The following is a 22274-nucleotide window of genomic DNA, read 5'->3' as shown; positions in this document are numbered from 1 at the left end:
CGGTTTGAAATGATTTGATCATATTACCCCAGTTTTGATCGAGCTACACTGGCTCTCAATTGGTGAGAGAATTAAATATAAAATTGTTATGACTATTTTTAAACTGCTTACTGATCAGTCTTATCCATGGGCGAATGCTCTCTTGAAATTTTACCAACCCTCTGGAAATTTACATTCTTCCCAATGGGGCTTATTAGATGTTCCATCCCCTAAAGCCATGCACTTACATATCACCCGAGAATGCTCTTTTTCAATTGCTAGCCCATCCCTCTGGAATTCTCTACCAAACGAGTTACAGCAGTGTGATTTGGCTAAAAGCTTTAAAGAACGTGTAAAGACCTTTCTGTTTAAGGCAGCATATCTTTAATGCATTATGATTTTTATTATTACCTGTTCATTTTAACTTGTTTTAATTTGATTTTTTAAATTTCATTTATTGTCTATTGTATATTTGTTTTATGTTGTTGTTTTAGTTCTTTGGCTATTTTTATTATGTTTTATGTATGTATTTTTGTTCATCGCCTAGACCTATTTTTTAGTGTTAGGCAATTCATAAATTTTAATAAATGTAAAATGTAATAATGTAAGTATTCATAGGTGGTTGATGGTATCTGACAGAGCCTGGCTGATAAAGATTACACCAAAGCTTTAAAAAGCTTTTGGCATACTCTATGGAATATGTGCTTTCCATCCTTCTTGTGGACATTGCAGTGGGCCCCTTCAGTTCTTAATCTAGCTATCATATAGGAACCAACTCCAAGGGCAATGGGGAGGGTTCTGTGAGGATGTGGAGAACATATTTTACAGTTAAGCAAATTTTGCTTTTTCTGAGGAAACACAGGTTGTTAATCCTCACAAGTGGGGAATCACTCGCTACAGGCTGCCTTCAACTAGAAAAGGGGGAAAAACATTTAGAACAGTGCTTCTCAACCAGTGTGCCTTAGGAAAGTTCTTCCTATGCCTCAGTGCTGGCAGCCCTAGCAAAATCCTCCCCTCCCGATTCCTGTTCTATTTTGGATAATACCTCAAATCTCTTGCTTACTGCTCCAGCTCCTCATATCCCCACAGCAACCAGACAGTACTCTGGACAGCTTGAAGGAATGGGTAGGAACAGTGAGCTAGCACTGCAGCAGTGAATGGCAGAAAATAGCTTCTGCTCCCTGTTCCATCCCCTCCCTACCTATTCATTACCCACTATCCTCTGCTTCCTGGAGTACAGGGCTCTTCTTTGTTGTGTCCTTTTTGCTTGGAGAGTCAGGGCTCCAAGCCTGCAGAGACTTGTGAACCAGCTAACAGCAAAGTAGGGAGACATCCGGAGCTCGTCAGACAAGAATAATTTGTGGAAAGGGAAGGGGAGAATGTTGAAATGAGATGAGGGGAGAAGTGGGTTAATGCTTGTGGTGGAGCATGCAAAAAGGTGGTAAATGTTGGGGGAGGTAAGGAGGGGATGTGAATGCTTGGGGAAGGAGGCATAGGATGCTAACATATGTATTGCTGCTCCTGCCTTCCAGGGGCAGTGAAAGAATTGGGAGGACAAGCTGGGGCATATCAGGGGAGGAGATGAGGGAGGGACAGAGAATCAGGTCTGAGGAAGAAGGGTTGAAAAACCAGGAGGGTGCATGAGAAGATAGAGGACCAAGGACTGAGGGACAGGAAGAAGGGAGAAAGGACCCTGGATAAAGGGGCAGAGAAATGGAGAGGAAAAGAGGACCCAGGATAGAGAAAGAAAGGACCATGACTTGGAAGATAGATATGGAGAAATGCTGCAGGATTAGGGAAAGGAGAACCTGGAATAGAGGGAAAGATTTGGAGATGGAAAGCCAGGGAAGAGAGTGAAACTAGGTAGGGGAGAAGGAGAGGGGACCTAGTATTAGATGGACAGAAAGGGAGAGAGAGAAAGAGCATTGGAAAAGGAGAGAGCTGGGGATGTGAGAGACAGAGAGATAACTTTGGATTTAGGAGTGGAGGAATCCTGCATGATAATGAAAGAAAGGGAATGAGGAATAGAGGAGACAGAGGAGGAGGATGAGCCACAGACACCATCATGTCTCTAACACTTATGAATATTGATATGCCCATCTAGAATTTGACCTACTTGGGCATAATAGAAATAGATGCACCTGCTATCCAATTAGAAAGTGTGTGCTTGGCAATGGCATTTTCACTTTTGTTGGGGTCAAAGGAAATAAAGCTGGGTGGTCTTTCTAAAGGCTTCAGTCCATTAGAGATCAAAGGCTTAGGCTCTTTGCAATCCAAACTGTGTAACTATCAGGGACTAATTGGCACAAAGGTGTCCATGGGGTAATACCACATACCTTAAGTGGTAAACTCAGGCAAAACATGCTTTGATCAAGGAAGCATGTAGCAAACATAAGATACTGGCACAATCTATCAGGGATCAACTGGGATGTAGGCAGTCTTGGGAAAATACCACATCCATTAAGTAGCAGGCTTGGACACAATAATTCAGTGTTCACAATAGGACTTTAATTGAGGAAGCAAGCAGCAAACACAATAAAATCTTGTCTTACATTATGCAGGAGAAACACAGAAGTTACAAGATACTTCCTTACAAGGCAAACAAGGTTTTAGGTTCACAACAGCTCAAACAAGAATCAAGAGCAGCTTCAGAGATTCAAAAGGGGCAAGGTTGAATACAGAAACAAGGCTCAGACAGGCCTCACAGTTTCAGAATCAGGATGAAAGAAATATAAAAATGATGGCAGAAAAGGACCAAATGGTCCATCCAGTCTGCTCAGCAAGCTTATGGTAGTATCTGCTACCCTGTGCAGGTTACCCCATGCTTATTTGTTCCCCAGACCATAAACGTCTGGGCTCTCATTGGTTGCTGTCTTAATCTAATTCCCCTTTTCCCCCTGCTATTAAAGCAGAGGGCAATATTGGAGTTGCATCAAAAGTATACAGCTTATTGGTTAAGGGTAGGAACCACCGTACCAGCGAGTTACTCCCATGCAGTCTTTTCCTCATTTCCATTCTCTAGCCTTTAGGGATCCACAGTGTTTATCTGATGCCCCTTTGAATTCTTTCACTGTTTTCGTCTTCACCACCTCCTCTGGAAGGGCATTTCAGGTATCCACCACCCTCTCTGTGAAGAAATATTTCCTGACCTTGGTTCTCAGCCATCCTCCCTGGAGTTTCATTTTGTGATTCCTAGTTTTACTGATTTCTTTCCAGTGGAAAAGGTTTAACAATTGTGCATCTTTAAAACCTTTCAGGTATCTGACAGACTATATCATATTTCCTCCCTGCACCTCCTCTTCTCTAGGGTATACATATTCAGATCCTTCAACCTCTCCTCATAAGTCTTCCGATGCTGACCCCCAGACCATTTTTGTCGCTCTTCTTTGGACCACCTCCATCCTGTCTTTATTCTTTTTGAGATATGGAACACAGTACTCGAGGTGAGGCCTCACCAAGGACCTGTACAAGGGCATCACCACCTTCTTTTTCTTCCTGATTATTCCTCTCTCTAAGCAGCCCAGAATTCTTCTAGCTTTAGCTATTGCCTTGTCACATTGCTTTGTCACCTTCAGATCACCAGACACTTTCACCCCAAGGTCCCTTTCTCAGTCCATGCACATTGGTCTTTCACTGCTGCCAAATCCTCAACCATTCCTCAAGCTTTCTTAAATCTCTTTTCATTTTCTCTACTCCTTCAGGCATGTCCATTCTGTTGCAGATTTTATTATCAACCACAAACAGACAAAGTTTACCTTCTATCTCTTCTGCAATGTTGCTCACAAAGATATTGAACAGAACCGTTCCAAAAACTGGTCCCTATGGCACTCCACTTAACACCATTCTTTCTTCAGAGTAGGTTTCCTTTATCATTACACACTGTCCCCTGTCAGTCAACCAGTTTGCAATCCATGCCACTAACTTGGCACCCACTCCCAAACTTTTCATTTTGTTCAAGAGTCTCTTATGTGGGACCGTATCAAAAGCTTTACTAAAATCCAAATAAATCATATTGATCCAATTCTCTAGTCACCCAATCAAAACAATCAATCAGATTTGTCTCACAGGACTTTCCCCTGGTGAATCCATGTTGCCTTTGGTTGAGCAACCCACAGGCTTTTAGATATTTATTTATTTAGTTAGTTTTTTATATACTGACATTTGTAAGTACATCATGTCGGTTTACATGGAACTGTATTAACAAGGAAAGAGAAATACAGGAAACTGAAGAAGTAATAACTAACACAGAGTTATTGGTAATTCAAGAGAGAGAATAATATAGTATATTAACAATATGAATGGTAACACAACTGGGAGGTTATAATAGCAAAGGTAGCATCAAGAGTGGCATGAACAGTTCATAGGGTGAAGAAGAGGGCTCATAGGGGAGAAGAGGGTGTTGAGTGCATCAAGAGATATGAGGGCAGGTAAGGAGCTAAATGTGAGGAAGAGCTAAGGTGGAAGGGGGGTAGATTCCTAATAGATTAAATAAGCAAGGGGGAGCAAGTGAACAGAAGCAGGAGGAAAAAGAAAAAAGGGAGGGGTAACTGAGAAAATGTGGGATTAGGCAAATGCTTGTTTGAAGAGCTAGGTTTTTAGTTTTTAGTTTTTTTATTTCTGGGTGCACTGTTCTTGCCGCAGATCAGGTGGCATGGAATTCCAGATTGAGAGGCCTGCAATGAATAGTGCACGTTCTTTCGTGGTAGTAAGATGGGTGAGCTTAGGGGAGGGTGTGCGTAGAGTACCTTTGTAGGAGGATCTGGTTGGTCTGTTAGTGGTGTGAAATGTATGGAGTCATTTAGCCAGCATATGCTCTGGTTGTGTAGGGTTTTATGTATGATAGTGAGGGTCTTGTAGATGATACTGTGGGAGATAGGGAGCCAGTGGAGATCTCTGAGGATGGGGGTGATATGATCTATTTTGCGAGTATTTGTAAGGATTCTAGCAGTGGAGTTTTGAGCATTTGGAGAGGTTTAATAGAGGATTTGGGGAGGCCTAGGAGTAGGGAGTTGCAGTAATCTATTTTAGAAAATATTGTGGCTTGGAGGACCGTGCGGAAGTCATTGAAGTGGAGAAGTGGCCTTAGTTTCTTCAGAGTGTTTAGTTTGAAATAGCATTCTCTCATTGTTGAACTAATGAATTTTTTTAGGTTAAGTGATTATCTATGGTGACGCCAAGGTCTCGTACTTGCTTTGAGAAGGTTATTGCATGGGGCTGGGAGTTTATGGAGTTGTGGAGGGGCAAGATGATAATAAGTTCAGTTCTGGAGGTGTTAAGGGCAAGGTTAAGGTTAGTGAGGAGACTGTTGATTGCTGATAGAGCGTTTTCCCAGGTTTTGAGGGAATTGTGTAAGGAGTCTGTGATGGGGATAAGGATTTGGACGTCATCACTATCCTTTCCTTCAGCAGAATCTCCATTAATTTTCCCACCACCGAGGTGAGGCTAATCAGCCTGTAGATTCCAGCCTCATTTCTGCTACCACTCTTGTGAAGTGGGATCACTAATGCTCTTTTCCAATTTCACAGCACCTGTTTCCAGGGATCTATTGAACCTCAGTATCATAAATTTATTTACTCATTTATCCAGCAGAGAGTTTGCTAGCTCAGAATTTAAAGAGGGAGTGCTATCACGGGTAGGTCTCTCTTTGAACCAATAAGCACTTCACTGGATATGCCCAAATCCTCAAGGGTAGAAATAGCACTGCTCTCCCAGATCTCCACAACTATTTTAACTCTTTCTGGTATAGTCTTGGCCCACAATTCCTATGGCTGCCATTTCTAGCTCCGCTGATCCAGACCGTAAGGTTAGTTTACATTTGTGGCCTTGGGAAAAAATGTTGGAAGCATGATTAACCGGATAAGGTTGAAATCTGACACCTCCTTAGGCAGGAGCTGAGGATGTGTGAGCAGAACCACTCTGTAATGGAAAAGCTTAGTGTAAGGAAGGTGAATAAGTCACTAAGGCCTGAAGCTCACTGCCTCTGCATGCCAAAGTGACTGTCACCAAAAATATGACCTTGTAAGTCAAGTGCTTCAGCTTACAGGAGTTTAATGGCTCAAAGGGAATTTTCATCAACTTGGTCTGTAGCACGCTGAAGTTGATGGGAGGCTTCAGCTAAAGCAAGCCCTGCATGAATCTCACAACTATAGGCTGTAGAAATGGGTTTACCCAAATAGACAAAGATATAGAAGGTATTCACGCAATTTTTGTGTGGGACAGGAGAAAAGATCTAGAGTATTTCCTTCACATCTGAAGGCAAACCTCCTACATTTTAAAACCATTATCATTTCCTTGTGGAATCCACTGTGGGCATTGAGCATAGCACCTTAATAAATCTTTTTCCCAATCATGCCAAAGGTATGAAAATCCTTCCCCAAGCGTGGAGAGGAGTGGGCTCTTAATTTGTTGGTCTTTTTTGAGAGTGGATTTGATGACATCTGACTGACTGACAGGCAATTGTTGCTTCTTGAATCTGGGAGCCTTCTGGATGTGGGAAAATGCACCCACCTTATTTACTGATGACACACAAAGGAGCATTTTCATCTGTGTCTCCTGTAGGATTTTGTGAATAGACACTGCCATGAGCTCCTTTGGGGAATCCACAAACTGGAGGATGTTGAACATTTTTTCCCTGGACTCTTCTTTCTTTTGTAAATCAAATGGCAAGGTCTCTGCCATTCTCTTTACAAAATTGATGAAGGAAAGGTACTCTGGAGGAGATTACTCTTTTGTATATAGGAAAGGGATCCAATAGGAGATCTTTTGACTCATGATCAGAATAATCTTCAGATCCATAGCTTATACCCAAGAAATACTCTAAGCCAGAATAAAAAAATTGGCAGTTTGATCTGACTTTGCATTTAGTTATAAGAAAAGGCCCCTTGCCTGATGACACCTAGATCCAATGAACTGGTGTGCCTTGAGGAAACTTCCAACTCAATGCACTGGAAACTGACACCATTGCAGCAGTCTTTGAAGACAATGCCTTTCCTTCTGCCATAAGTCTTCAGCAGGGGTTGGACCCGGGGTGGATTGCAGGAAAATATCAGCCCGGGGGATTTTTTCAAAACTGGCCCTCGGGGTATCTGAATCTTTCATATACTTTTCTTGCAGCACATATTTCAACAGCTGACCCTATAGAAAGACATCATGTGACCTGGAACCTGGCAGAACTGAACCAAAAAAATCTCCAACATAAAATTTTACACTTTTCCTAAATAAGTAGAGGACACCCTTGAGCAGGTATGAGCAAACACAGCTGTAGTCCCCCTTCCATCCATTCAATTGGTTGCGTCCTCCACAAGTTTGGTTACATCTCTTATATATAGTTAGATAGACCGTTTAAAGTCTCTTGTCAACCAATCAGCTTTTGAACTAGTTGCCGAAAAATGAGACAACCACACTGCCAGCCAGTGTCAGACACACACCCCTCTCTCTGTTACTCTGACATATTTTCAGATTGAGAAAACTATTGGTACATATAGCAAATGTTGCTTACCTGTAACAGGTGTTCTCACAGGACAGCGGGATGTTAGTCCTCACATATGGGTGACATCACAGGATGGCGCCCTGTACGGAAACCTTTTCTGTCAAAGTTTCTATAAAGCTTTGACTGACACTGGCACACTGAGTGCACTGAGCATGCTCAGCCTGCAATTATCCCTGTGAGCCACAGGTGTCTCCCTCAGTCTCGTCTTATAGCAAAAAGCGCAAGCGAAACTATATAAAGGTAAAAAGTATACAGACCCAACTCCGCGGGGTGGCGGGTGGGTTTCGTGAGGACTAACATCCTGCTGTCCTGTGAGAACACCTGTTACAAGTAAGCAACATTTGCTTTCTCACAGGACTGAGCTGAGGATGCCCGAGAGTGCACCCAAGATGCACAAAAGGCGCAATGACGGGGGTGGAATTTGGAACGGAGGGCATCCTGAAACCCTTAATGGGTTGTTGGAAGGATGTTGGGTAGTTAAACCAAAAAGAATAGGAGCAGACGGACTGGCCAAATATGGAGCATGCCGGCTAGTCGTATCTAAGCAATAATGGCTGCGAAGGTATGGAGAGAGCTCCAGGTCGCAGCCTGATAATATGTACAAGCAGCACCAGCCGAAAGTAAGCTATGGAGGCTAGGACAGACAAACAGAGGATGGTTACACACAGTGTTGTAGTGAAATGCTTGCTTGTTGGTAGGAAAAGAGATACAGACTGTCAATTAGGAGGACCAGGTCTGTTTGCCTACTGGAACTCGCAGCTTGGCTCTTGCCACAGAAGGAAAGAGTTAGGTGGAATTCCTATGGAGTGTAGTGCAGTCTAGATAGAATCCAAGTGCACTATTACAGTCCAAGGAGTGGAAAAACCCTCTTGCTTTGGTGACAGAGAGGTGTTGGGAAAGTGGGCAGAGTATATTCTGAGTAAGGTGAGATGCAACATCTACCTTAAGAAGGATATGAAGTTGAAAACGTAAAAGCACTCGGTCACAGAGGAATGTAAGGTCGGGTGAGTATGTAACAAGGTGTGTAACTCACTGACCCTTATGGTAGAAGTGATGTCTATGAGGGAAAGAGTTCCCCATGGCAGACTGTTAAGTGAAAGGAATGGAAAGGCTCGAATGGAGAACGTATGAGTCTTGTAAGCACGAATTACATGTCCCATTCCGTGACTAGTGAAAACAGAGGCGGCTTGATCAGTGGATAATCCTTGGTAAGCTGACTCAGAAGGGGTTGACCGTTAAACTGGTATCCCCACTCCCAAGTGGTACGCCAATTGGAACTGAGGCATACCCATGTGAAGGATGTCTGGGGAGCAGAATCCGAGGGAGTAAGAAAAAAGAGTAGTGTAGAAAAAAGAAAAAGGGTAAAACCCTTTTGTAAGCGTCATGTGGTAAATCATGCCATTTTGAATGGTAGGATTTGGGTGTGGAAGGGTTTTTGTGATGCTACCAGTACCTGAGAACATCAGTGAGTCTATGATATGAGACTGACTTGTGAGAAGGCGAATTGGTTACTGGTGTGATAGACCGAGAAGTATGGGAAGCATACTGGTCTCGGCCAAGACGTGGGTCTGAGGAACAGTGAACCCCATCCCGTTTCAGCATTAGAAGAGTGCTGGCTATGAGAGGCAGCGGAAGAGACACATATAATAGGGCCTTGATGGAACAAAGGCGCCTATGGGAATGCATTGGAAACATGTGTAGGGAGGAGAATTCATGCACCGTATTGGTTCGATGCGGACGCAGAGGGCAAGTTAGGTTGACCTCGGCGCCAGAAGATTTCTCTCACTACACATGTAGTCCAAGACCATTCAAGAGGATGGAAACCTATATGGAGAAGGTCTGTTAATGCGTTCAGTAAGTCTGACAGATAAGTGGCCCGAGGACTCATGGAGCGAGCAAGGGCCAAGGGTAGAGCTGCGGAGCTTCCTAGCAGAGCAGCTAAGAGGTTATGCGTGCTTGTGTGTTGGAAAAGCACATTGTCCCTATGCTGTCTGTCTGTATGCACAAAGATCTGTTGCAGAGGCAGTATTGGAAGGCATAAGGGCATAACTCACGGCTACAAGCTCCAGGAAGTTCATGTGAAACTGTGTCTGGAGTGGAATAGACGCATATTGGTTGAGAAGAGTTTGGTCAAACTTTACAATCCTGAGTAAATGCGAGCATTAGCAGGAGCAGACTAGGTTTTGGTTCTAGATCTGCAATATGGATGAGGGACGAAAGCGGTTGAACAGCTTAGACCCACTGATAATAAAATTTCACTGAACTTAACCCATAGCAATTTTGGATCTATGAGGAAAGTGCATAGTGAAAGGCCCCATGGCTCGACAATGAAAGAATTGAGGGGCTGAAGTTATGGAATATGCGCCCAGGAACATATAGGAATTTGTTAGAATGTCTGCACGGTTGCTGGACAGGAAGGTCGTTGTGACTATGGTGTCCAGAAGTGTTCTATAAGGGATTTATGGCAATCCCAGGTAGTAGATTTATAGTGAGTCATGAAGAAGTTAGAGCTCCTTGCTTGGACTAACTGTGGTTATGCAGCTATCCATGCAAGGAAAAGCGTGAATGATGTTGTACTCCGTAGAGAAACAGCAGTCACTGATAGTGATTTCATGAAATACCCCAGTTGCCGGAGCTGGTGCAACCGGCAGAGCTTGGGAATGTAATATTGTTGACTCACCATGAAGCACATAGAAAGATTAGACGCAATCTACTTACTGCGATATGGAAGCATGGTGACAAGAGATACCATTTTACCTGTGCCTTCTGAAGAAAGTTGGTATTTCTGAGGTCCAGGATGGGCGGAGAGTAACCACTTTCTGTTGAAAGAAAGAATAGTGAAATTAAAACCCCCCAACTCCCCCTCCCTCCCTCCTGCGCTTTGTAGCGTCCGGGGGAGTGTACTGTGAATCTTGGTACAGAGTGGGGTGGCCGCTCTGACATCGGGCAAGTTGAGAGACCCGGAGGTGTCCAACTGGCGGAGCTGATGTAACCTGGATATCATGTAACCTCCCAAGGGAGCGTGAGCGGTAAAGTCTTACCCACATTTCTGTGTGCTGTACAAGAAAACGTCGAGACCTGTCGCCAGGTTTCAAGGTGGACTTGCACTTGAGGCAGTATTTGCTGGATCTCGTGTTTAGCAGATCAGCAAATCCATCTGGAACGTCGGTCCTGAATCAGGAACCAGAAGCCAGAGTATTAATCAGTACAGGGTCCCATTGCTAACAATGAGAGAATGTCCTGATGCAATCCCAAATAAATGGTAGAGAGGTTCTCTCGGTATGGTGTCTGACATAGCTGGCAATAGCGATATGTGAACTAATTCGGTTCTTGGAAGACAGGCGACCTAGAACCTTTCGAACCATGTGGCCCGAATTAGAGAATAGATCTCAATGGGAATGCCGCTGAAGCGGGATTAGACTACTTACCATCCGACGTGGATCGCTGAAGGATGAGCCGGTGAAGATTGATGGCTCCGTGGATTTCAGGAGTCATCGAGGGGTAGCCTGTCGGACGTAACATCCGTCTCAACTCTGAAACCTGGTATGGTAGCGCAGATATAGAGGAGACAGGCTGAGCGTGGCTGGCGCTACCACAGTAATTTGTAGAGGGCCACAATCCCACACCGATGTTGGTGGGGCATGCTTCGGGTACAGGGGAGCCATTGTGACTCGTTAATCCGGCACTCATTGCAGCGGCTTGATGTGTCATGACACCAGTCCAGAATTCTTCGGAACTCGTTCCGGTGTTGCTGGAGCACCAAGGACTGCCAGCACTGTGCGGAACAGTGGCGATGGCAATGGTGATGTTGCTCGGCCCGGGCATTTTCCAGCACCAAGAAGGATAGCAACAATGTGCTGGATGGTGTCGGTGGCGGACGGTCACCATGCCGGTGACAATGAGCGCTACTGTACTCAGCTCGGTCTTTCCGCAGCACCGAGGTGGATGCCCTCGCTGTCTTGGATGGTGAATGTTGACGGACTGTCAGCATGCCTGCACTGCTCCTGGTACTATGTAGTGTCGTAGGCTAATATGGGGTTTTAAGAAGAACCCAAAGCATGGAGTACTGTGTTAAGGTGAGAGCATTACGTGGAGGTGCTATGTCGGTATTGACGGTGTCGATGGCGGCTGAAGCGACCTCGAGGGCATCATCAAAAATATATATATGAAAAAACGTTGATGACCTGGGCAGAGCAAGGATAACAGTGATGAAAGCACTGATGGCATCGGCATAGGTATCTATGGAAACGATGTGGCATCGAAAAGTCGAAAAACATCTTTGGCATCAGAAAAAATGATCCCGGCATCGACGGAGTCAATGACCGCATCGATAGGAACATCGAAGACATTGATGGAAACGCCGTGGGCGTCTGCATCGATGTATGGAGGCAGGCACCGACGGCATCGATGGCATGGCCACAGGTGTTGATTTCATCAATGGGATTGACTTGGGCACCAATGGCATCAATGGCATCGAAGGTACCAGAATGGGCACCGATGGCATCGATATGGGCATCGATGGCATCGACCTTGGCTTTGATGGAATCAGCATTGGCATCGATGCCACTGTTGGAATCGACATTGACATCGATGGCATCGACCCAGGCATTGATGGCATCGATGGAATCGACCTGGGCATCCCCTTTATCATTTTGGTTGCCCTTCTCTGTAACTTCTCCATCGCAACTATATCTTTTTTGAGATGTGGCGACCAGAATTGTACAAAGTATTCAAGGTGCGGTTTCACCATGGAGCAAAATTGAGGCATTATGACATTTTCCGTTTTATTAACCATTCCCTTCCTAATAATTCCTAACATTCTGTTTGCTTTTTTGACTGCTGCAGCACACTGAGCCGACGATTTTAAAGTATTATCCACTATGATGCCTAGATCTTTTTCCTGGGTGGTAGCTCCTAATATGGAACCTAACATCATGTAACTACAGCAAGGGTTATTTTTCCCTATATGCAACACCTTGCACTTGTCCACATTAAATTTCATCTGCCATTTGAATGCCCAATCTTCCAGTCTTGCAAGGTCCTCCTGTAATGTATCACAATCCGCTTGTGATTTAACTACTCTGAATAATTTTGTATCATCCGCGAATTTGATAACCTCGCTCGTCATATTCCTTTCCTGATCACTTATATATATTGAAAAGCACCGGTCCAAGTGCAGATCCCTGAGGCACTCCACTGTTTACCTTTTTCCACTGAGAAAATTGACCATTTAATCCTACTCTGTTTCCTGTCTTTTAGCCAGTTTGTAATCCATGAAAGAACATCGCCTCCTATCTCATGACTTTTTAGTTTTCTTAGAAGCCGCTCATGAGGGACTTTGTCAAATGTCTTCTGAAAATCCAAATACACTACATCTACTGGTTCACCTTTATCCACATGTTTATTAACCCCTTCAAAAAAAATGAAGCAGATTTGTTAGGCAAGACTTCCCTTAGGTAAATCCAAGTTGACTGTGTTCCATTAAACCATGTCTTTCTATATGCTCTATGATTTTGATCTTGAGAATAGTTTCTACTATTTTTTCTGGAACTGAAGTCAGGCTCACTGGTCTATAGTTACCCGGTTCACCCCTGGAGCCTTTTTTAAATATTGGGGTTACATTGGCCAGTCTTCAGATACAATTGATGATTTTAATGATAGGTTACAAATTTTAACTAATAGATCAGAAATTTTATTTTTGAGTTCCTTCAGTACCCTAGGATGCATACCATCCGGTCCAAGTGATTTGCTACTCTTTAGTCAATCTGGCCTACTATATCTTCCACATCCACAGTGATTTCATTCAGTTCGTCTGACTCATCACCCCTGAAAACCATCTCCAGAACTGGTATCTCCCCAACATCCTCATTAGTAAACACGGAATCAAAGAATTCATTTCATCTTTCTGCAATGGCCTTATCTTTCCTAAGAGCCCCTTTAACCCCTCGGTCATCTAATGATCCAACCGACTCCTTCACAGGTTTCTTGCGTCGGATATATTTAAAAATATTTTTATTATGAGTGTTTGCTTCTATGGCCAACTTCATTTCAAATTCTTCGCCTCTCTTATCAATGTTTTACACTTAACTTGACAATGCTTATGCTTTATCCTATTTTCTTCAGATGGATACTTCTTCCAATTTTTGTAGGATGTTTTTTTGGCTAAAATAGGCTCTTTCACCTCGCCTTTTAACCATGATGGTAATCATTTTGCCTTCCTTCCACCTTTCTTAATGTGTGGAATACATATGGACTGCGCCTCTACGATTGTATTTTTAAACAATGTCTATGCCTGTTGAACACTTTTAACCTTTGCAGCTGCACCTTTCAGTTTTTTTCTATTTTCCTCATTTTATCAAAGTTTCCCTTTTGAAAGTTTAGTGTTAGAGCTGTTTGATCATGTTATGATCACTGTTGCCAAGTGGCCCCATCACCGTTACCTCTCTCACCAAATCATGTGTTCCACTAAGAGTTAAATCTAAAATAGCTCCCTCTCTTGTTGGTTCCTGAACCAACTGCTCCATGAAATAGTCATTTATTACATCCAGGAACTTCATGTCTCTAGCAAGTCCTGATATTACATTTACCCAGTCAATATTGGGGTAATTGAAATCTCCAATTATTATTGCACTGCCAAATTGGTTAGTTTCCCTGATTTCTCTTAGCATTTCATCATCTGTCTGACCATTTTGTCCAGGTGGACGGTAGTATACTCCTATCACTATACTCTTACCCAATACACATGGGATTTCTACCCATATAGATTCTACTGAGCATTTAGTCTCTTATATGATCTTCATCCTGTTGGACTCTATACCCCCCCCCCCCCCCCCCCGGACATAAAGTGCCACACCCCCACCAAGTTGATCCTCCCTATCATTGCGATATAATTTGTCCCCTAATATAGCACTGTCCCATTGTTTATCCTTCTTCCACCAAGTCTCTGAGATGCCAATTATGTCAATCTCTTCATTTGCTGCTATACACTAACTCTCCAATCTTACTTCTTAGACTTCTGTCATTGGCATACAGACATTTCAAAGTGTGTTTTTTGTTTGTATAACAACCTGCTTTTCAGTTGTTAGGGATAATTCGGAAATCATTAGCTTCGGTGACTTTTTACATATAGACACATGGACTATGTTTGCTTTTAATGGAACCTCTCTGTTGGGATGCCCTAACTCTCCTGTTTCATTAGTATCCTTCAAGGATAGCAAATGTTGCTTACCTGGTGTAACAGGTGTTCTCACAGGACAGCAGGATGTTAGTCCTCACAAATGGGTGACATCATCAGGATGGAGCCCTGTACGGAAAACTTTTCTGTCAAAGTTTCAACAAGCTTTGACTGACACTGGCACACTGGGTGCACTGAGCATGCCCAGCCTGCAATTATCCCTGTGAGCCACAGGTGTCTCCCTCAGTCTCGTCTTATAGCTAAAAAGCGCAAGCGAAACTAAAATAAAAATATACAGACCCAACTCCGCGTGGTGGCGGGCGGGTTTCGTGAGGACTAACATCCTGCTGTCCTGTGAGAACACCTGTTACACCAGGTAAGCAACATTTGCTTTCTCACAGGACAAGCAGGATGGTAGTCCTCACAAATGGGTGAGTACCGAGCTGAGGATGCCCGAGAATGCACCAGATACACCGCAGACACGCGAAAGCGTAATGATGGAGGTGGAAATGGGAACGGAGGGCATCCGCAACACCATAATGGGGTCGTGGAAGGATGTTGGGTAGTGAATAGAAAAAGGTAAGAGTAGGCGGACTGGCCAAACATGGAGCATGCCGGCTAGTCAATGTAAGCAATAATAGGCTGCGAAGGTATGGAGAGGACTCCAGGCTGCAGCCTGATAAAAAAGTACAAGCAGCAGTAACCAAGGGGAAGCTGTTAAGGCTAGGACGGAAACAACAGTATGTGGATACCCACAGTGTTGTAGTGAAATGTCTGCTTGTTGGTAGCAAAGGAAATACAGACCACTTAGTCAGAAGGATTAGATCTGTGTGGCCACTGGAAGTCGCAGCTTGACTCTTGCATGGAGGAAAGAGTCAAGTGGAATTCACATGGAATGCAGTGCAATGTAGATAGAATGTAAGCGCAGCATTACTGTCCAGGAATGTGGAAAACCCACTCTCTCCCTAGGGCGAGAGAGAGAGGCTAGGAAAAATTGGCAGAGTATTTCCTGAGTAAAGAGAGATGCAACATCTACCTGAAAAGGATAGAAAGATGAATGCATAGAACCACTCAGTGACGGAGGAACGAGTCAGGTGAGTATGGAAAGAGTGCATAACTCACGGACCCTGCTGGCAGGAATGACATTAAGAGGGAAAGAAGTTCCCTTGCCAAACTGTGGAAGAGAGGAATGGAAAGGCTCAAACGTAGAATGTATGAGACTTATAAGGAGAATATATATGTTCATTCCGTGATTAGAGAAATAGAGGCGGCTTGATCAGTGGATAATCCTTGGTAAGCCGACTCAGAGAGGTTTACCGTAAACGGGAACCCAACTCCCAAAACGATACACCTACTAAGAGAAAGGTGTAACTATGTGGAGGATGTCTGGAGAACAGAATCCGAGGGAGTAAGAAAAAATGGTGGAAAAGTAAAAGGAGTAATACCTCTCTTTTTTTTTTTTTTTTTTTTAGCGTCAGGAGGTAAAGCCTGCCATATTAAACGGCAAGATTTATGTTTAGAAGGTTTTGTGACGCTACCAGAACCTAAGAACATCAGTAAGTCTATGATTTGGGACTGACTGGTGAGAGAATAAAAGGTTACTGATATGATGGATTGAGAAGTATGGGAAGCATACTGATCTCAGTCAGGGAGTGGGGAAAAGAATACTGAACCCCATCCCAGTTCAACATTAGAAAAAATGCTGGCTACGAGAGGCAGCAGAAGAGACATATTGAAGAGGCCTTTGATGGAAGAAAAGGCATCAAAGGGAACGCATAGGAAACATGTGTAGGGAGCAGAACCTGTGCATCGTATGGAATGATGCAGACGCAGAGGAAAGTTTAATTAACTCAGCGTTAAAAGATTTTCCCTGTACACATGTAATTGAGACCATTCGAGAGGATAGAACCTACGTGGAGAAGGTCTGATAGAGCGTTCATTAAATCTCTTAGATATGTGGCCCAAGGACGCATGAAGTGAACAAGGGCCAAGGTAGAGCTGCGCAGCTGTCTAGCAGAGCAGCTAAGAGGCAATGCGTGCTTATGAGTTGGAAAGCACATTGTCCCTATGCTGTCTGTCTGTATGCACAAAGAATTGTTGCAAAAGCAGTATTGGAAGGCATAAGGGCATAACTCATGGGTGCAACGTCCAGGACGTTTATGAGAAACTATGCTGGAGTGCAATAGACGCATAATGGGTTGAAAGCTTTCAGGAGAAACTTTATAACCCTAAGGAATTGCGAGCATGAGTCGAAGGAGACTAGGTCCTAGTTCGAACTGGGATAAGAATCAGGGACGAAAGCAATGAAACCACTTAGGTCCATTGAGTATAGAATGTCACTGAATATAACCCATAGCAGTTTTGAATTATGAGAAAAATGCATAGTGGGAAGAAACCCCATAGCCCAACCATGAAAAGTTGAAGGGCTGAGGTTATGGAAAATATGCACAGGGACATATACGAATGTATCAGAATGTCTGTGCGCATGCTGGACAAGAGGGTCTTAAGACTGTGGTGTCCAGAAGTGTTACAGAAGGGATTTATGGCAGTGACAGTAATCCCAGTTAGTAAATGTATAGTGAGTCATGAAAAAAGTGAGAGCTCATTGCATGTACTGAAAGTGGTTAGCAGTAGTCTATGCAAGGAAAGTGAATGATGTTACACTCCGCAGAGAAAACAGCATTCACCATGATGCAAGAGACAGTTCACTTACCGAAGCTGGTGCCAACGGCAGAGCTTGGGGTTGTAATGTTGACTCACCATAAAGCACATAGAAACATTAAAATAATGTACTTACTGCAATATGGAGTGATGGTAACCAAAGATACCATTGTACCTGTGACTTCTAAAGAAAGTTGGAGTTTCTTAGGTCCAGGATGTGCGGAGAGTAACTATTTTCTGTTAAAAGAAAAAATAGTGCAATTAAAACTCCCCAACCCCCCTCCCTTCTCCCCTCTACACTTCGTAGCACCTGGGGGAGTGTACCGGGACTTTGGTACAAGGTGGGGTGGCCGCTCTGATATCTGACCAGATGGGAGACCAGGAGGTGTCCCAATGGAGGATATCATGTAGGCTCCCGCAGGAGTGTGAGCGGTAAGTGGTACCCGCATTTCTGTATGCTGTACAAGGAGACCCTGAGACCTGTGGCCAGGCTTCAAGGTGGACTTGTACATGGGGCAATGGTTGCTGAATCTCATGTTTAGCAGATCCGGCAATGCAGCTGGAACTTTGGTTGGGAGGGAACCAAGAGTCAGAGCATTGGTCGGCACAGGGACTTGTTACTGACAAGAGAAGAAGCCCTGCTGCAATCCCAAGAAAATAGAGGGGTTCTCCTGGTATTGTGGCTAACATAGCTAACATAGCGATATGTGACACTAATACAGCTCCTAAGGCACATGACCCAGAACTTTTTGAACCACGGTCCGAATGGGAGAACACAACTCTATGGGAATGCCGCCGAAGCGGGTACTTACCATCCGACGTGGATCGCCGCAAGACGAGCCGGTGAAGACTGTTGACTCCGTCGGTCTCCGGAGTCCTCGAGGGGAAGGCCGGGGACGTAAACGTCCATCTCACACTGAAACCCGGTATGGTGGCACAGGTACAGAGGAGACAGGCCAGGCGTGATTGGCGCTTAGACTGCTAAGTGTAACAGATGGCCAGTGTCCCACACCACTTAACGGTGGGGCACGCCAGGAACAGGGGAGCCCATTACGGAACTCATGTTCCATTCCTTCGTCGCAGCGGCTCGATGTGTCGTGACGCCAATGCAGAAGCCGTCGGACCTGGATCCGGAAGTTCTGGATCACCAAGGACTGCCAAAACTGTAGGAACAGTGCTGATGGCAGTGGTGATGTTGCTCTGCCCGAGCGTTGTCCAGCCTGGAGAAGGATGGCACCGACGTGCTGGATGGCGTCAGCGGCGGACGATCACGATGTCGGCGATGATGGGTGCCACGGTGCTCGGCCCGGTCTTTCCCCAGCGCCGAGATGGAAGCCCTCGTCGTCCTGGAAGGCGATCGATGACGAACTGTCAGCACGCCTGCTCTGCTCCTGACACAATGGAGTGTCTTAAGCTAATATGGGGCTTAAAAAAAAAAACCCAAAGCGTGGAGCAATGTGAGGAGGCGAGGGTATTATGTGGCGGTGCTATGTCGGTATTGACGATATTGAAGGCAACCTAAGGGGCTTCAAGGATATCATCAAAATGGGTATGAAAAATCGTCGATGACTGGCCAGGAGAATGATGACAGTGACGGGCACTGACAGCACTGGCATAGGTATCTTTGAAACGATGTGGAATCGAATAATCGAAAAACATTGCCGTTATTGAAAAAGATACTGGCATCGACTGAGTCGAAGTCGAATCGATAGGGCGTCAAGGACACCGAAGGAAAACGTAGGTGTCGAGGGCATCGATGCATGGAGGCGGGCATTTATGCCTTTTGTGGCATGGCCACGGGCATCAACTATAGGGCCACAGACGTTGACGGTTTCGATTTGGACAGACTCAGATTTCCAAGTGTACATGGTATCGGTGCCCCAGACATGTGTCGGTGGCATCGATATGGGCACGTATGGAATCGATGGCATGGATCTCCCAGTCGATAAATTCCATCCCGGCATCAACGCCAGTCATGGAATCGGCATGGGCATCGATGCCAGCCATAAGGCTGGCATTGGCATCGACGCCCATCCACGGAATCGAGCCGGCATGGATACCCACCGATGGGACCCACCTGGGCATCGAATTTCACCGATGGGAGCAGCCTGGCATCGACTGCCCTCGATGGATGCATTCTAACATAGATGCCCATGGATGAAACACCTGGGCATCGGTGTCCATCGATGCAAAAGGACCTGGCACCGATGCCATCGACGGACGGCCGTCCGGCACCGATGCCATCGATGGACAAGCCATCCGGCAACGATGTCCATCGATGGGGACCATCCGGCATCGATGCCCACCGACGAAATCGATGTGGCACCGATGCCCACCGATGGAAAAGGGCTGGACATCGGTGGGGAGGATGGGGCATCGATGGCATCCCCAAAAAGGGGGGGTGGCATCGATGAAGTGACCCTGGGATCTTTAAAAAGTGTCTCGGGCAACGGTGGCGGCGACCCGAGTATGCATGGCAGTGACTAACAGCGTGTGCGTCAATGGCATGCATCCGGGTAGGGACGGCACCGAGGAAGCCCAAGGAAAAAAAACAGGGCGTAGGAGGAAAAAAGCCTGGTAGCACTGAAAAGCAAAAAACATGGATAAAGGCATCAGGGCACCGTGGGGGGAGGGGCGCTGATGACATATAAAAGCCCAGGGCGGTTTAGGAGGGTACCGGTGTAGCGATAGGGTATCGACTGCGTGAGGGTACCAGGGAACGAAGGACTTGAAGCTACAGAGGTCCTAAAGTTAAGGAAAAATTCCCTACCCCACTAGCATAAGCAAGCAGAGTGTCACAGAGATACTCGCAAGCTGTTTAAAGCTAACTGAAAAATGGGGGAAGGGAAGGCTTCAGTCAGTTAACAGCCTTAAGATAGTGACAGGAACCGACCGAAAAAATAAGAATTAGTACTCACCGAGCGTCGTAAAAACGTACGCGGAGGGAGACCTGTGCAGGGAAAAGTGTTTTTGAAGTGAAAGTTAAGTGTTTCCATGAGGTAATTAGTTAAAAAATCCTCACAGAGCTCCAACCGCTATGCTGACTGCAGAGCGGAAAAAAGAAGACTGAGGGAGACACCTGTGGCTCACAGGGATAATTGCAGGCTGGGCATGCTCAGTGCACCCAGTGTGCCAGTGTCAGTCAAAGCTTGTTGAAACTTTGACAGAAAAGTTTTCCGTACGGGGCTCCATCCTGATGATGTCACCCATTTGTGAGGACTACCATCCTGCTTGTCCTGTGAGAAACATTTCTCCAAACCATGCACTGCTGAGTGACTGTCGGCTTTCCCCCTAGCTGCTCTATCTCCTTTTTGAAAATTAGTGCCAGCAGCTTAGTTCCACTCTGGTTAAGATGGAACCCATCCTTTCAGAAAAGTCTCCCCTTTCCCCAAAGGTTTCCCCAGTTCCTTACAAAGCTGAATCCCTCTTCCCTGCACCATCATCTCATCCACGCATTGAAACTCTGGAGCTCTGCCTGCTTCTGGGGACCTGCATGTGGAACAGGAAGCATTTCAGAGAATGCCACCGTGGAGGTTCTGGATTTCAACTTCCTACCTAAAATCCTAAATTTGGCTTCCAGAACTTCTCTCCCACATTTTCCTATGTCGATGGTGCCCACATGTTCCATGACAGCCAGCTCCTCCCCAGCACTGTCTATAATCCTATCTAGGTGACGCGTGAGGTCTGCCACCTTCGCACCAGGCAGGCAAGTTACCAGGCGGTCCTCATGTCCACCAGTCACCCTGCCATCTACATTTCTAATAATCGAATCACCAACTATGATGGCTAGCCTAACCCTTCCTTCCTGGGCAGTAGCTCTGGGAGACTTGTCCTTAGTGTGAGAGGACAATACATCACCTGGAGAGCAGGTCCTTGCTACAGGATCACTTCCTGCTACACCAGGGTGATGTTCTCCATTGGGAGACCTTTCTGATCCAAGGCAGCACTGAGGCTGCCAGACTGGATTTAGGACTTGGCTACTATGTCCCTGAATGTCTCATCAATGTACCTCTCTGCCTCAGCTCCTCCAAGTCTGCTACTCTAGCCTCCAGAGATTGGACTCATTCCCTGAGAGCCAGGAGCTCTTTGCACCGAATGCACACATAGAATCTCTCACCAGCGGGTAAAAAATCATACATGTGACACTCAATGCAAAAGACTGGAAAGCCCCCCTCTTGCTGCTGGACTGCTGCCTTCATCTTAGTTTTATTGAGTTCCTAGTTAAGTTTAGGATCCTAAGGGAGTTGGAATGAGAGTACTTTAAATTTACAGGTAAATTTACTAATTAATCAGCTAGTGTCCTACAAGGGGATGATTAAACTTTCAATAAGGGCTGGTACAATAGTATAATTTAGATAAGACCCAGATTGATTTTTAAGGAGAAAGTGTCTTGTGCCTAAAAATCAAGGGTTGAGTGGGTGGGAAAGACAGACACTAGAATTAACTATCTCTGGCTTGCTTATTAGCTCAGACACACACAAACGCTAAAGAATATATCCCTTAATTTCACCTTTTACCAAACTTTTAAAAGCCCAAAAATTTCTGAAAGCTATACTTACCAATCCTCTTTAACCACCGTTAAATTGATCTTCACCCAGTTAATGGAAGGGTTTGAGATTCCGGTGCGCGCTTCCAGTCCTCCTCTACTGCAAAGGGTACGGGGCCTTTGGAAGCTGGGGCTGTGGAAGTCAATCCCTGTATCGCTTGCAGTGACCTCTGGACTCCTCTCCCGGGGGATGTTGGGAGCAGTATGCAGATGAGCCTTCCGGTGTGGAAGGGTGACAAGACTTCTGGGCAATAGAGGTGTGGGTGGGTAAAAAAGGCTGGGGGGCAAGACTGCTGGGAAGTGGAGGTCTGGGAGAGGAGGGCTTGTTGAGCAAGACTGCTGGGGAGTGGGGTGTCAGAGAGGAGAGGGGAGCAAAACTGCTGGGGCATTGGGGTTCTGAAGGGGAGAGGGGGTTGGGACCAAGG

General features: G+C 45.3%; 1 protein-coding gene across 1 annotated transcript in view; it reads right to left on the bottom strand.

Annotated features, from left to right (window-relative positions):
* Nucleotides 1-22274, bottom strand: part of CASC1 (cancer susceptibility 1) — a 1039813-nt gene that overhangs the window by 85117 nt on the left and 932422 nt on the right. The gene's annotated exons all lie outside the window — the stretch shown is intronic.

This window comes from Rhinatrema bivittatum, chromosome 4 (assembly GCF_901001135.1).
Source record: "Rhinatrema bivittatum chromosome 4, aRhiBiv1.1, whole genome shotgun sequence".
Taxonomy (NCBI): Eukaryota; Metazoa; Chordata; class Amphibia; order Gymnophiona; family Rhinatrematidae; genus Rhinatrema; species Rhinatrema bivittatum.
Note: the sequence above shows the minus strand (reverse complement) of the source record. Positions and strands in the feature narration are given on the sequence as shown.